This window comes from Garra rufa, chromosome 6 (genome assembly GCF_049309525.1).
Source record: "Garra rufa chromosome 6, GarRuf1.0, whole genome shotgun sequence".
NCBI classification, from domain to species: Eukaryota; Metazoa; Chordata; class Actinopteri; order Cypriniformes; family Cyprinidae; genus Garra; species Garra rufa.
The window spans coordinates 24,619,267-24,635,407 of record NC_133366.1 but is presented as its reverse complement, the minus strand read 5'-3'; positions in this window follow the sequence as shown (position 1 = coordinate 24,635,407).

Here is a 16,141-nt window from a genome sequence, read left to right as displayed (position 1 = left end):
TGATACAGCAGGTATGTACAAAATGTCAAAAAGATATTCACAGGGCCGATAAAAATGAAGCATGGCGGTAGGTTTCATTCTGACCACGTATCATTGATTTATGATTTCAGACTAGTAGAACACCAACTCCTCTCGCTTGCTTTCTGAAGATATCAATCACCGACAGACACTGTATTGGCACAACATGATTGACATTTAGTTCTCATTAATTCTCTGAATGCACACCCAATGGAGACTCAATTACTGGATGAAGAATAGGGTTTTGATAGTGTGACTGTGTGCATGTAGTGGAGTATGAAATATCCCGTGAGCCAAGTAAACAGTGAAATTAAAACAAAATGAAATTCCTTCTAAGAAGCAAAATAATTGCTCGAAACTCCCATGGGGTGCTTTTGGTGCACAAATAAATGAGTTTGAATAGAGAGGATTTGTTTATTTTATTTATTTCATTTGGCATGAGGTGATATCTTCTAATATTGCGTTAAATATGTGGAAACATAATGAAACATTTAATTGCTTTGGTGTGTCTACTTAATTATTTGTCTTCATCTTATTTAATTGAAGATAATATATTCTCATTTGTTACAAATAGCTGGTTTGGGCTGTTTGATCTGTGCTTTGAATCCAGGATATGTATATAAGCTCGGACATTTAGGCTAAAAAATATGTATTGTAAATATCTGAATACCTAATGAATGTTTTTTCCCACAAAAATCCACTGACCATGAGATGATGTAAACAAAACCTAAATGTCAACAAATCTTATTTAGCACCTCACACACTTCAGTTAATTGGACATCATTGAGAACCATCAGTGACGCAAATTAACGTAATTACGCTTTGTTTCTGAAGGTGAAGGACAAGACTGTGTTTGATTCGCTTCCAACTCATTTCAGGAGAGTGTAGCGTTATTGATTGGGGCCATGTGGTCAGGCAGCCTGTAATGATCTCGTGATCATGCCCATAAAGATTTCAGTGCCCAGAAGCATTCCATCTGTTGACTTCCATCTGAATCAAGATCAGATGACACCTGTAGGTGACCCAGGTGGCCCTAGGTGTACAAACATCCACACTATGACTTTATTTAGCAGGTTTTAGAGACAGTCCCACCACACCAGGCTAATCCTACTCTTTGTTCTTTATGCCCAAGGCATGAATTTTGATAGAGTAGTAGTGCCTTGAGCAGTATTAAAGTAATAGTTCATCCAAAAATGAAATTTTGCTGAAAATATACTCACCCTCAGGCTATCCGAGATGTAGATGAGTTTGTTTCTTCACGGAACCGAATTTGGAGAAAATTAGCATTCATGTGCTCACCAATGGATCCTCTGCAGTGAATGGGTGCCGTCAGAATCAGAGTTCAAACGGCTGATGAAAACATCACAATAGTCCACAAGTAATCTTTATAACTATAGTCTCAATTAACATTATGTAAATGGTGTTTGATCTGTGTATATTTCTCTCCTGATTCATGCAAGATTACTTTTTCACTGGAGAAAGCAATATTATAGATAGAGGACTTGCTTTTTGCCATATAATTTAGCAACAGTTTTTACACATTAATTATGGATATATTTCTTACAAACACACAGCATTTTACTTCACAAGACGTTATAGACTGGAGTCCAATGTGATGTTTTTAGAAGGTATTTAGACTTTCATTCTGACGGCACCCATTTACCGCAGAGGATTAGTTGGTGAGCAAGTGAATGCTAAATTTCTCCAAATCTGTTCTCATGAGAAAAACAAAACAAAATAATTTTAAATGAAATAAAAATAAAATAAAAACCTGCCTGTAGCTCAGGAACAGGATTATCAAGCCACAGATCTAGGGAAGAGTTCAGAAAAAAATTTTGCTGTATTGAAAGTTCACAGAAGCATGTAGTCTCCGTTACCCTTAATGGAAGCATTTGAAACAACTCTTCCTAGGGCTGGCCTCCTGGCCAAACTGAGCAATTGATGAAGAAGGGTTTTGGTTACAATGGTGATCAAGATCCTGATGGTCAGTCTAGTTGAGCTTCATGATCATATGTGGAGATAGGAGAAATCTACAGAAGGACAAACATCTCTGCAACACTCCACCGATCCCGGGCTTTATGGCAGTGTGGCAAGTCTTAATTCTCTCCTCAGTGAAGACACAAGATTTTCTGGTCTGATAAACCTCATTTCGAAGCATCATGTACAGTGACAAAGTAATAATCAGTCTATAATTTTAATGGTAGGGTTATTTTAACAGTGAGAGACAGAATAACAACAACAACAATGACAAATCCACACATTTCAAAAGTTATTTTAAAAGGTTGCATTTTAATGAGTGAAATAAGTATTTGATCCCCTATTAGTCAGCAAGATTTCTGGCTCCCAGGTGTCTTTTATACAGGTAACAAGAGAAACACTTTCCTAAAGGGAGTATTAAAGACACCTGTCCACCGAAGCAATCAATCAATCAGATTCCAAATTGGTCAACACCATGGTCAAGACCAAAGAGCTGTCCAAGGATGTCAGAAACAAGATTGAAAACCTACACAAGTCTGGAATGGGCTACAAGACCATCGGCAAGCAGCTTGGTGAGAAGGTGACAGCAGTTGGCGCGATTATTCGCAAATGGAAGAAACACAAAGTAGCTGTCATTCTCCCTCGGTCTGGGGCTCCATGCATGATCTCACCTTGTGGAGTTTCAGTGATCATGAGAACGATGAGGAATCAGCCCAGAACTACACGAGAGGATCTTGTCAATGATCTCAAGGCAGCTGGGGGCATAGTCACCAAGAAAACAATTGGTAACACACTACGCCATGAAGGACTGAAATCCTGCAGCACCCGCAAGGTGCCCCTGCTCAAGAAAGCACATGTAGATGCCCGTCTGAAGTTTGCCAATGAATATCTTGATGATTCAGAGGAGAACTGGGTGAAAATGTGGTCAGATGAGACCAAAATCGAGCTCTTTGGCATAGAGCCCTGCACGGGCCTTAAATCTAAGCCCTAGCCCGGCCCTGGCCCGAGACTCACAGGCTGTAGCCCGGCCCTTGTCCGACAGCTTATCAAAATTTTTGGCCCGAATCCGACCCGAAGCCCGTCTTTTTTCTGCCAAACAGCTTATACTGTTACAGCCATTAAAATAGACCAGATTTGTATTTAATAGAAAGTTTATGTTTTTTTCATTTAGTTTTTTTATCAGAATAATTTAGAGAAATGTTTGGAGTTTTTTTGTTTGTTTTTTTTTTAAACGTAAGTTTTAGTCTTTTAAGTGACATCGATATCCAAGCGGTATATGTGGTCCACAGTGAGTTTACTCAATTTAACCCATATATCAAATCAACACTTGACTACAATCCACAGATATAAAACAAACATCAATATATCACAATGTTAGATTTGTAGTTTATTATCACCATCTCAGAACAAAAGCATTTCGAACAAAAATGGAGAGCAGGACAGGCAGCTCTGCTGCGCAAAACCGGAACATGCAAAGTCGAAGTGGTAAAGTAAACTAGCCTGGGTTTCCCCATCCTGCCTTGCGCTGCGCGATTTTATTCACGCTGCTAGTCTAGTCTGGAAACCATGGACCTAATTTTCACCTAAGATAGGGAACCAATCACAGAACGGGGAGGGAGCAGCAAGACGATGACGCCTTCTATGCGACTCACTGAAGCAGTTTGTTACTATGGATCCAGCATGGCAGCAGACGCAAAGTTGTCTTTCGTGTCTACACTGGGACGCGAGCGGCGCGACCTGACGTGCTCACACAAAGTTTTAATGATTTGCAACGGTCGTCTTGTCGCGTCCAGTGTAGACAGACTTTAGCTGTTGCAGCGCGGCAACTGTCGTGTCCGGTGTAGACACGGTGTAGTGTTCTAAGTAGTTTAGAACGCAAGTTTATTGTGAAAAAATAGCAACATTTGGCGTTCGCTCTACATACGTCATCCGGTATAATTGAAACGATTGGCTATGAGCTACGCACAGGCGCTTTTGATAGACATTCGTATCGCCCAATAAACGGCTCTGGGCATTCGTAAACCACGCCTCAAATACGAGAAAATGAACATGTGGTTTCCAGACCACGAATCATGATGAAGTCATAACGTGGTCTGGCGTTAGCCAGGCTAAAAGTAAACGAATAATGAACAAATATATAAAGAATAAATAATAATATAGAAAAACTTCAAAAACACAACTTTACCACATGGCTGGAAATCTCTATGCGGTGCAGAGTATGTGAGCGGAGTGGAGCGGTAACAATTTCCCTCTGCGCTCCGTGCATTTAATAATCACTCTGCTTCAGCTCTGCTCCGGGTTCACCATTTCCCGCTCCCGCTCCACTCCTCTCTCGCTGATATCAGAAACACCGCTCCGCGTCAAAAAAAAATCTGTATGTTTGAAATGTAACAGTCCTGTTCATAAAATATAATAAAATAAAATAACAGGAGAGTTTCAAACACTACTGTGCAATCTTTGTTCCTACCACATGCCAAGCTAATAATTGTCAGCATTAAAAGAGTATAATTGCTGCTTTTTGCAGTGCAAAGTTTGTAATGAAAATAGCAATACGTTTTCGTCAGTTATTTTACCTACGGATCGCTGCATTTCTTACAGATTTCTGCTCATTCAAAATCGGATACGATTTCATTTGTTTTAATGCATTATTGACAGAGCGACTGCGTGTGAATAAGTGCTGTGTCTGTATAAATCATGCTTTCACCTGAAAATATTCAGTATCTTGAAGGAACAAACTAATTCCTTGTGAACTATAATTTACCGCTCATCCATTGCTGTCATCATAGCCTTCACATTCTTTCTGATTTGAGTGATCCATTTCTATCAAGCTTGCTAAACATGTTTAACGCATTAGATCTCATTAAACTTTTTTTAATTTTTTTTTTTCTAAAGCAGGCCCGAAGCCCGATATGCGTGCAAGCTATGACGTGAAAATTGGCCCGAAGCCCGGCCCTAGGGGCATAAAAAAGTCGGGCCCCGACGGGCTCGGGCTCAAATGCAGGGCTCTACTTTGGCATCAACTCAACTCGTGTTTGGAGGAGGAGGAATGCTGCCTTTAACCACAAGAACACCATCCCAAACATTAAACATGGAGGTGGAAACATTATGTTTTGGGGGTGTTTATCTGCTAAGGGGACAGGACAACTACTGCACTGCATCAAAGGGATGATGGACGGGGCCATGTACTGCCCAATCTTGAATGAGAACCTCTTTCCCTCAGCCAGGGCATTGAAAATGGGTCGTGGATGGGTATTCCAGCATGACGATGACCCAAAAAAACATGGCCAAGGCAACAAAGGAGTGGCTCAAGAAGCACATTAAGGTCCTGGAGTGCTCTAGCCAGTCTCTATACCTTAATCCCATAGAAAATCTGTGGAGGGAGCTAATGGTTCGAGTTGCCAAACGTCAGCTTCAAGACCTTAATGATTAGTAGAGGATCTGCAAAGAGGAGTGGAACAAAATCAGTCCTGAGATGTGTGCAAACCTGGTGGCCAACTACAAGAAACATCTGGCCTCTGTGATTGCCAAAAATGCTTTTGCCACCAAGTACTAAGTCATGTTTTGCGAAGGGGTCCAATTTATTAACTTTTTCGAAATGCGTTTTTCTGGATTTTTTGTTGTTATTCTGTCTCCCACTGTTCAATTAAATCTACCATTAAAATTATAAACTGATAATTTCTTTGTTAGTGGGCAAATGTAAAAAATCAGCAGGGGATCAAATAATTTTTCCCTCACTGTATGAAGGAAACCAGGCAATGCTCAGCACCTGCAGAGTACCATCCCAAAAGTAAAGTGTAGTGGTTGCAGCCTCATGCTGTGGGGCTGTTTATCAGAGACAGGCACTGAGGGACTCATTAGAATAAAAGGAAAGCTCAACACTGGAAAATATAGAGATAGCCTTAATGAAGTCCAGAGCATTCAGAACCTCAGTCTGGGCAGAAGGTTTACCTTCCAACAGGACAATGACCCTAATCACACAAGCAAGAGTGGCTTATAGACAACTGTGTGAATGTCCTTGAGTGGTCCAGCCACGCAGTCTGGGCTTGAACCCAATAAAACATTTCTGGAGAAACCTGAAAATGTCTGCCAGCCTCCATCCAAGCTGACAGAGCTTGAGAGGTGAAGAGGTGAGGAGAATAATGGCAGATAATTGCCAAATGCTCATGTGCATTTACGAAGTTGTGACATAATGGTGTATGAAGTGTAAATTGATGTGGCAAAATGAAGGGTGTATGAATACTTTTGCAAAGCATTCCATTCCTCTAAAGGAATATAGTTGCTACCAGCCTGACATGCCATCACCAGTCCATTACCCAGAAGGCTTTTTGGCACAACCAGTGCTGAAAGTTTGAGAAGGACAGATCTTCAGACATTCTGCATCTGGCAGTGTGTTCTGATATCTCTCTGTGACAGTCTGTTGTTGTTTGCTCTCTGAAGCAGAGATTGCAAAGAATCGCATAACCTCTCGAGACGCGTTGCGTAAGATTTATGTAGCCTACTCAAAGGCACAGTTTCTTTACTTTGGTTAAAAATGAGTGAGTACTGAGTAAAATTACAACTGAATTGGATGAATGGACGTTAATGTCTAAAACTTTCTTTTTGGGGAATTGGAATTCAGTATAGCTACTTTAAGATTGATGCTCATTCATTATTTAATGCATGCATGGTCCAGTATCACTGTGAACAATTCATTGCTTCATGCTATCCAAAAGAAAAAAAAAAGTTTCCTAAATGTAATAACTTGCTCTTCCTCTGAAAGGAATTACCTTATCCAATGACGTCAATAGCCAAAAGCGCTAGTTTAGATAGCTCCCATTTACCCACCTGGTCACCGCTAGCTGCAGCCTTGCATTAAACTACTGTAGCGCATTGTGTTTTGTTGTGCTCATTTAGTAAAAGGCTGAAAATGTTAGGAAATGCATTTTACAGAATGTCTATTTTCACTAAGTGCAAATAGCCTGTGCTGTTGGCAAAGGCAATTACATTAACTCTGATCACCATTTTCTGCTTGAGCCAGACTACATTACAAAAGAACCAATAGAGTGAAGAGTAAGGATGATGGTTTTGATGATTCATGTTTGAAATTGCCCTTTTTCAATCCCATTCTTCTTACATTTCCAATCACATATCAGTAGAAATAAATTGTTTAACATGTATGCAATAGTGAGAATAACGTATTTAAGAGGTTATTTAATATATCATTGAAATTGCATGTGGTGTCCTAGCATTGATTGAGCACACTGACAGATTGACTGCTATGTGTGCAGCTCATCTCGACACCATACTCAAAACTGAGTGGGATTTGTGGGGGCGTGTTTGAATGAGGCGTTTTAGGAAGGCGTGGATGAGTCTTATCTTTTAGAAAGAATCTACAATCTCTTGGGTTTGAGACTTTAATCTTCACAACTTTACAGATTTTATATATACACTCTTTAAAAAGTGAAAAAGAAAAAGGAATTATTGGGTCCATCCAATCCTGAAATTCCACAGAGAGGAAGGAGTTCCACCTCCTTTTCAAGGAGCCACGGGATTATCCTGAACGATTCAAAGTTTATATTTAGATTCTGTCTCTTTGTATTCTCCACTTTGTTTGTCATGCATGAATTTTTTTTATGATGAACAAATGTTTCAGAGGCAGTGTGTAAACCTGATTGACACAAGCAAGCAAAAAACAAATTTTAGCTTTTTGTAATAATGTAATGTAAGGTAATAATGTAATAATTAAATGAAAAATTTAAATACATTTACATATTAATCATATAAATTACATAGAATCTACAAAATTCTCATATTAGGCTGCTGTACTCCCTCCTGAAAAAAGCAGCTAAAACCAGCCTAGGCTGGTTGGCTGGTCAAGCAGACTGGTTTTAGCTGGTCATGGCTGATCAGCAGGCTGGCTTTAGAGGGGTTTTGGCCACTTTCCCAGGCTGAGAGACCACCAGCCTGGCCAGGCTGGGAGACCAGATTAAACCAGCTACTTCCATCTTAAACCAGCTAAGACCAGCCAACCAGCCTAGGCTGGTTTTAGCTGGAGTTTTTTTAGCAGGAAGTACAGCAGCCTAATATGAAAATTTATAGATTCTATGTTATTTATATCAGTAATAATAGCCTACACTGTAAAGAAAAAAAAAAGCTAAAATTTACGGGAAAACCCTAGCAGCTGTGGTTACCAGAGTTTTACTGTAAAAAATACGGTAGCAATGTTTTACGGTTTTCACTTAAATATACAGGTAAATACCGTAATTTCTGATTTTTTTAAACTGATATAATGGTGATGTACCAACCTTTTGAAGTACTGAAATCTGTTTTGTACCTTTGCAATACACTGATAACCACCAAAAGCAGGTGGTGATGACAACATCACATGATCAACCAAACCCCTTTACAAAAGGGATTTTAAATAATAGCATATATAGAAGGTGCACAGTGTCATTCACACAAACACTAAACACCATCATGGTAACACACATAAAACTGATTTAATGCAAAAAACATTAATTTAACAGCATTATATGTAACATATAACCCTAATGTACAAAACTGCCAAGAAAAATCTAAGAAGAAAAAGTTATTTCCACAAAAAACATAAAATAAAAAAAAATGAAACACAGGGAATTCTGGGAATGTCAGTTTACGGTTATTCACTGTAATTTTTACGTTCTTTTACGTTCACTTTTCACAAAATTACATGCAATGTCCAACACAGTTTTTCACCGTATAAGGGGAACTTACCGTTAACCATATCACCGGTTTTTACCGTAGCATTTTTACAGTTTTTTACCGTTAAATTCATGGTCATTTTTTACAGTGTAAGCATTTTATTTTTTCATTTAATTATTACATTTCTTACTTAAATGCTGCTTTTAAGAATACCTATGTACCTGAAACATTTTAAGCACTTTATTATATTATATTTTATTTTATTTGTCCAATTTAATTTGTAATGCCTTTTCCACAGGTCTTTAAAAAGTCTTACATTTATTTGTATTAAATTTAAGTCCATAAAAAGTACAATGGGGATGGAAAGACAAGTATTGCCATATAGCGTAATGTCCCTGCTGAAAAAAAAAAAACACAGCTAAAACTAGCCTAGGCTGGTTGGCTGGTTTTAGCTGGTCAACCAGGCTGGTTTAGCTGGTCAACAGGCTGGTTTTAGAGGGGTTTTGGCCACCATGCTGGTCTTAGGTGGTCAAGCTGGGAGATCACCAGCTAAAACCAGCCTAGCCAGACTGGGAGACCAGTTAAAACCAGCTACTTTCAGCTTAAACCAGTTAAAACCAGCCAACCAGCCTAGGCTTGTTTTAGCTGTTTTTTTTTTTTTGTTTTTGTTTTTTTCAGCAGGGGTGATTATTACAATTAAAAAGGCTATGATTTCATTGGATAAATATGAGCACTGCACATTTCAAAGTCAGGTGCTGTGCTGCTTTGTGTACTACCGTTACCAGGGAAACCATTATATTTATGAAAAAAGCGCGACCTGCTGGCAGATAATGAATTTGCATTTTTAATCAGGCCTTCTGGTTTATTATAATAATTTGATATGAAACCAAACCAGCCATTAAACCATTAAACCATAAATATAAAAATTGTTTAAAGACTGAAATGTGAAGTATATAATTTTGTATTTTTGAAAACCTGTAGGCCAATCTGAACTGTAAATCATGCTTTCTACAGTCCTTTTACAGTCTAATATGTTAGCATAGACATTGCCCTATCCCACTCATCTGTGCAGGTCTAAATTTGAGCTTAAAAATACTGCAAAACCCCTGTGTGCTATAAAATAAACATGATTACATAAACAATGAAAACCATTTAAAATTAACCAAAGTATTGCAAAACACCATAATGTCAGTCATCAAACACTGAACTAGACTAGATCTAAAAAGCAAGAGTCTGAACACAAAGAGGTCTGAGACACCATTACTGATTAAGTGGACCAAAAAAGGTTCCGAGTCCTCTTTCAGGAACAGCGACAGGGTGAACATAAAGAAAACTGGGTTCTTTTTTAATTCGTCAACCTCTTGGTCCACTTAAAGGGGTCTGGGTTCAATTCTTTTAAAGAGGACTTAAGTGTGAAAACACCCTAATGCTCTGTGATGTTTTACAATAACATACCATCTGCACTACACCTGAACCTACCTGCCAGTATGAACAAAAGCGAATGTGACGTAAAAAACACAATCGCAAGCATGTCATTTAAGCTTGTTTTTTGATCTTTCAGCTTTTTCACTGAGTCATGTTTTTTTCAGAATTCATACCCAAGGATTCCCCATCCTAAGTCCAATTTCATGCCACCTGAGTCACCGAGCAAGCTTGTTATGTACAGATAGCGAAACATAGGGAGCTGTAATCATAACTGTGTATGAAAACAATTACAAGTGCTCACTGTTTTACCGTCTCTAGTGTTCATTTCTGTTGCACGATGCTTTGTCGTGCAAGCCAATCAGCGAAAAGCTTATTGACACGCCTGGCGGTATAAGAAAATGGAGGACAGCATTATGTAATGATTTTATTTGCGCAAATGACACGAAAAACATCCCGCGAGTAATTTAGAGTGCGTGCACTCACCATAACACTTAACACTTCAGATTTTATGGATAAATTCTCAACTATCTTCTTATTTGCGTGCATATTACTAGCATATTGGTTTTTTATTAGTAGCCTACTGATAAAGCACATATTAATACCTTATTCTGCATATTCTGACCATATTTTAGTTCCTTTAATCCTAGTGCAAAACTAAAGTTAACATAGTCATAGTTATTAGTTAGTTAACAGTGAGAATTGGTCCCCAAACTAACGTGTGATTTAACACTTATTGTAAATAATGCACTTGGCTAAATTCTAGTTATCTCCAAGCCCCAACATTTAGGCAGTCAGGTATCATCTATATGCATTATTCCGACTTTAAAAAGGATAGGAAATGGCAAGGTGCTGGTATGAAATCAAAATTGACCCTATTTATTTTTTTTAATATACAGTGCTGGTGTTATTGTGTATGATTCATTTGCTTCAGGATCTTTTATCAGAATGTAATAACTTGGTCTTGCTCTCTATTCGGCTGTTTTCATTAAACCCTTTTACTTTTCAACCCCTCCCCTCCAACCTCCTGGCTTCATTCTGATTTGAATAACAACCGTTTCTCATGAGCCAAACCAATCAAAAATAGATAAAGTCTCACCCTACATTCGGTCAATTTCCTGTTTCATTTGGAAATACGTCATATGGGTTCGCATTAAATGTTATAAACACTTATTCGGAGCATCCACATTTGAAATACATTGAAAAAAGCACCATATTTCACAGATCTTTTCTATCCAACCCTCACTAACAGCCTAACAAAATAAATCATTTCCCAAGTTTTCACATGTGTTTTCTGAATCACCAGATTTGTTTACTTGTTTTTGATTTGCTATTTTATACTGGGAACATGTGTCAAGGCTGATGAAGCCATCTTCAACAAAACAGTGACAAATCTGCTACACCATATTTTTGCTCAGTGAATTAACAAAGTAGGTCGTTTGGGAGAGAACTGTGAGACTTTCCAATGCTTATATATTCACTGAAACTTCTTGCAATTACCTTTGGTCTTTTGAGATTCTCTGAAGAGGGGAATTGCCATCTAGCTGGTAACCCAGGCAGGGATTTGATAGTCTTTAAGGCATATCACATATGCATATACTTTTAATAGAGTGTAAATCAAGAAATTATTGGTGTGAAATATATAGTCCCTATTGGCACACACCTAGGGATCCTGTGATTTGTTTTCTTTAGTAGAATATGGCTTTACCTTGCATATTATTTGTAAAGAAATAACATCTTGTTACATACTCAAGAAATTCGTGTTTGACATTACTGCAAGTAAATGGTCTTTAAATGCATCAAAAGTGAAGTAAGTTGAATAAAGTTCAAAATGAAAGTGAATTTTTACATGATTAAACACTTGAAAAAGCACTGCTGTACATATTACTGCTAATCTGATATTCATCTTAACCTATGCTTTGTTTAAAAATCTTGTGAGCTGTCTCTGTTGGCAGCGTTTTAAAGCATTACGTATAAGTGCATCAAGGTTGTTCCAAAAGGTAGGCAGCATAATTATTCTGCCTCCTAAGATACTTTTTTTGACCCAATTCCAAGGCAGCTTCACCTGCAGTCCCAAAATGCATTATTAGGCCAGAAAACAAGTGATCATGCTTAGCTGAGGTGCATTTGCCAAAAGCATTGTCAGCCAACCATGGTCACTATTAGTTCCATTGTTAGCAACATATGGTTCACCAATGTTGTGTTTGCTGAAACCACAGCTCCAGTGAACGCAAAGTTGTGTGGTTAGAACTTCAATTGTGTTTTTACAATGCAATCAGTATTCAATTTATGAAAGCCATGTATGAATCTCAACAAGTTAGTGTTTAGCATTTTACACTGTTATCAAATCGATGTGGTGTTTACTGTGTGAGGTGACAATGGCGCACACAAAGTTTGGTGTCAACATGTCAAAGCTTAGCCTCAGACGCAGTTTGGCATCATGCATCAGATTTGTTGCAGTGCTATACAAAAGCAGTTTTGTGTATAGACACGAAATCCATAACTTTTTGTTAGCACAGTCTGAAGATGATCTAATTCAATTTTGGTAAAAATCAGACCAATAGTCTAGGAGGAGTTTAAAAATGTAGGTTTTCAAGATAAAATCAAAATGGCAGACAGGATGTTTGGCAGACTATGGCAAAATGGTAAATGTTTTGGCATGACCCAAATAATATATTACAACAGGCTAATATACTCAGAAGTTATTAGTGTTTTTAAAAATTTCATTATTAATGGTTAATGAATGGTTTGGTACTCTTGGCCAATAGGTGGCGCTGTTGCCAAATTGATATGGAATAGTCAGTGTAATGTGACAATGGCACACACAAAGTTAGATGTCAATATGTCAAAGTTTAACACAGATACAGCCAAAGCCAACAGAAGGCAAACCTGACACTATTAGGTCTGGCAGTATGTGGGAAAGGAGACCAAAGGCCTTTTTTTTAATGGATGTCAATGGAGGAGAGGCTACGCTGAATAAACATCTTTTTTAGAAAAAACATTTTTTAGTGAATCGACAGCATATCTATTAATCTTCAACATGTTTTACAGTAAACAATAATTTTGGATTAAATAATTTTTTACCACAAAAAAAAAAAATGCTGTTACATAAGAAAAGTCACTTATAATTTTTTTGCAACAGGTGTGGATTCAGTTTACGGCACTTCTCATTCATTAATATAGTATTGGTAAACGCCAATCGAGTGTCACAAAACTCTGACTGAAATTCAGTGACATCTAGGCTGTGCAGGTACAACCATAGATTTGCACAGGTAGATGCCCTATTGTTTAGATGGAGGATGTGCTTGGATCCGTCGAAAGGGGAATCTACTTATACATATAGGGGTACAGCAATGAGCATGACATTATTGCTTACAGTCTCAGTCTCAGTTTTGGTCAGTTTACACTGAAACGCAACTCCAGAATTTTCAAACTAAATTGGGGTCTGCAGCATTTTTAAAAGTCTCCGTTTTCGAGTAGTGTAAACGACAGCAAAAGTTAAATAACCGTAGCAAAAGTTATGCTATGTTATACAAAAATGCACTAATGTAAACGCAGCCTTAGATGCAGTTTGGTTTTATTCCGGGGAAATCCATAACTTTTTTGTCAGTATGGTCTGAAGATGTCAATATTGGTGAAAATTGGACCAATAGTCTTGGAGGAGTTCAAAAAAATATATTTTTAACATAAATCAAAATGATGGAAAGGAAGTTTGTCTGATTATGGTTTCATTACAATTAGGCTATTAATTAATTGGTTTCATATGTTTTTACTTCATACATTTCATATATAGAAATGTAAAATATGTACAAATGATACATTTGCTATTGAGAAAGTGGTAAAAACCTACCTGTCTAAAGAAACAAATATACAGGTGCTGGTCATATAATCAGAATATCTTCAAAAAGTTGATTTATTTCACTGATTCTATTCAAGAAGTGAAACTTGTATAATGTATACATTCATTCCACACAGACTGATATATTTAATGTGTTTATTTCTTTTAATTTTGATGATTATAACTGACAACCAATGAAAACCCCAATTCAGTATCTCAGAAAATTAGAATATTGTGAAAAGGTTCAGTATTGAAGACACCTGGTGCCACACTCTAATCAGCTAATTAACTCAAAACACCTGCAAATGTTTTTAAATGGTCTCTCAGTCTAGTTCTGTAGGCTACACAATCATGGGGAAGACTGCTGATTTGACAGTTGTCCAAAAGACGACCATTGACACCTTGCACAAGGAGGGCAAGACACAAAAGATCATTGCAAAAGAGGCTGGCTGTTCACAGAGCTCTGTGTCCAAGCACATTAATAGAGAGGCAAAGGGAAGGAAAAGATGTGGTAGAAAAAAGTGTAAAAGCAATAGGGGTAACCGCACCCTGGAGAGAACTGTGAAACAAAACCCATTCAAAAATGTGGGGGAGATTCACAAAGAGTGGACTGCAGCTGGAGTCAGTGCTTCAAGAGCCACTACACACAGACGTATACAAGACATGGGTTTCAGCTGTCGCATTCCTTGTGTCAAGCCACTCTTGAACAACAGACAGCGTCAGAAGCGTCTCGCCTGGGCTAAAGACAAAAAGAACTGGACTGCTGCTGAGTGGTCCACAGTTATGTTCTCTGATGAAAGTAAATTTTGCATTTCCTTTGGAAATCATGGTCCCAGAGTCTGGAGGAAGAGAGGAGAGGCACAGAATCCATGTTGCTTGAGGTCCAGTGTAAAGTTTCCACAGTCAGTGATGGTTTGGGGTGCCATGTCATCTGCTGGTGTTGGTCCACGGTGTTTTCTGAGGTCCAAGGTCAATGCAGCTGTATACCAGGACGTTTTAGAGCACTTCATGCTTCATGCTGCTGATCAACTTTATAGAGATGCAGATTTCATTTTCCAACAGGACTTGGCACCTGCACACAGTGCCAAAGCTACTAGTACCTGGTTTAAGGACCATGGTATCCCTGTTCTTAATTGGCCAGCAAACTCACCTGACCTTAACCCCATAGAAAATCTATGGGGTATTGTGAAGAGGAAGATGCGATATGCCAGACCCAACAATGCAGAAGAGCTGAAGGCCACTATCAGAGCAACCTGGGCTCTCATAACACCTGAGCAGTGCCACAGACTGATCTCCATGCCACGCCGCATTGTTGCAGTAATTCAGGCAAAAGGAGCCCCAAATAAGTATTGAGTGCTGTACGTGCTCGTACTTTTCATGTTCATACTTTTCAGTTAGCCAAGATTTCTAAAAATCCTTTCTTTGTATTGGTTGTATTGGTTTTCATTAGTTGTCAGTTACAATCATCAAAATTAAAAGAAATAAACACTTGAAATATATCAGTCTGTGTGGAATGAATGTATACATTATACACATTTCACTTATTGAATGGAATTAGTGAAATAAATCAACTTTTTTAAGAAATATTTTAATTATATGACCAGCACCTATACAGTTAGGACCAAAAAATGTAAAAGCAACCTTATTAAATTGTTAGCTTAGCAATATGCTAATATCAGAGTCGATCGGAATCAATTTTAAATCGAGACTTTTATGCATGTTGTGTGAGTGCACTAAATGTATAATGTATCAAGTTGAAAAATTATGAAAAGCATTGGTGACTTTATTCTTTGAATGACATAAAACAGACAGCAAGGCAGCTCACTACTTTTTGGTACAGAGCCAGTGTTTATAGCCAAAGTAATGTAAAGCTGTATTTATAGTGCCAGGGAAGGTTTGAATCTTAAAAATATCATTAGAGGGCAGAGTGCTAATAGTTTTTGAACAGCCTGATTAGAAGAGTCTGATCCTGTTCTAACCAACTGTAGGAAGTGAGAAGTGTGGCTGGCAGGAGAAAATAGCTGGCTGGGATGTTCTTAATTTGATCACACTGACTAGCATGGCTTGGCATTGAGAAAGACAGGGTTGGCCATCTATTTCCAGCTTTTTGAGCAGTCAACGTGCTCACTGGTGTGTTTCCACCGTGCTGTGAAAAATGAATCACCGAACTTGTGTTGAGCGTATTAGATTGACAGGGAGGCGCCAACGTTTCTCAGTGTTATCAGC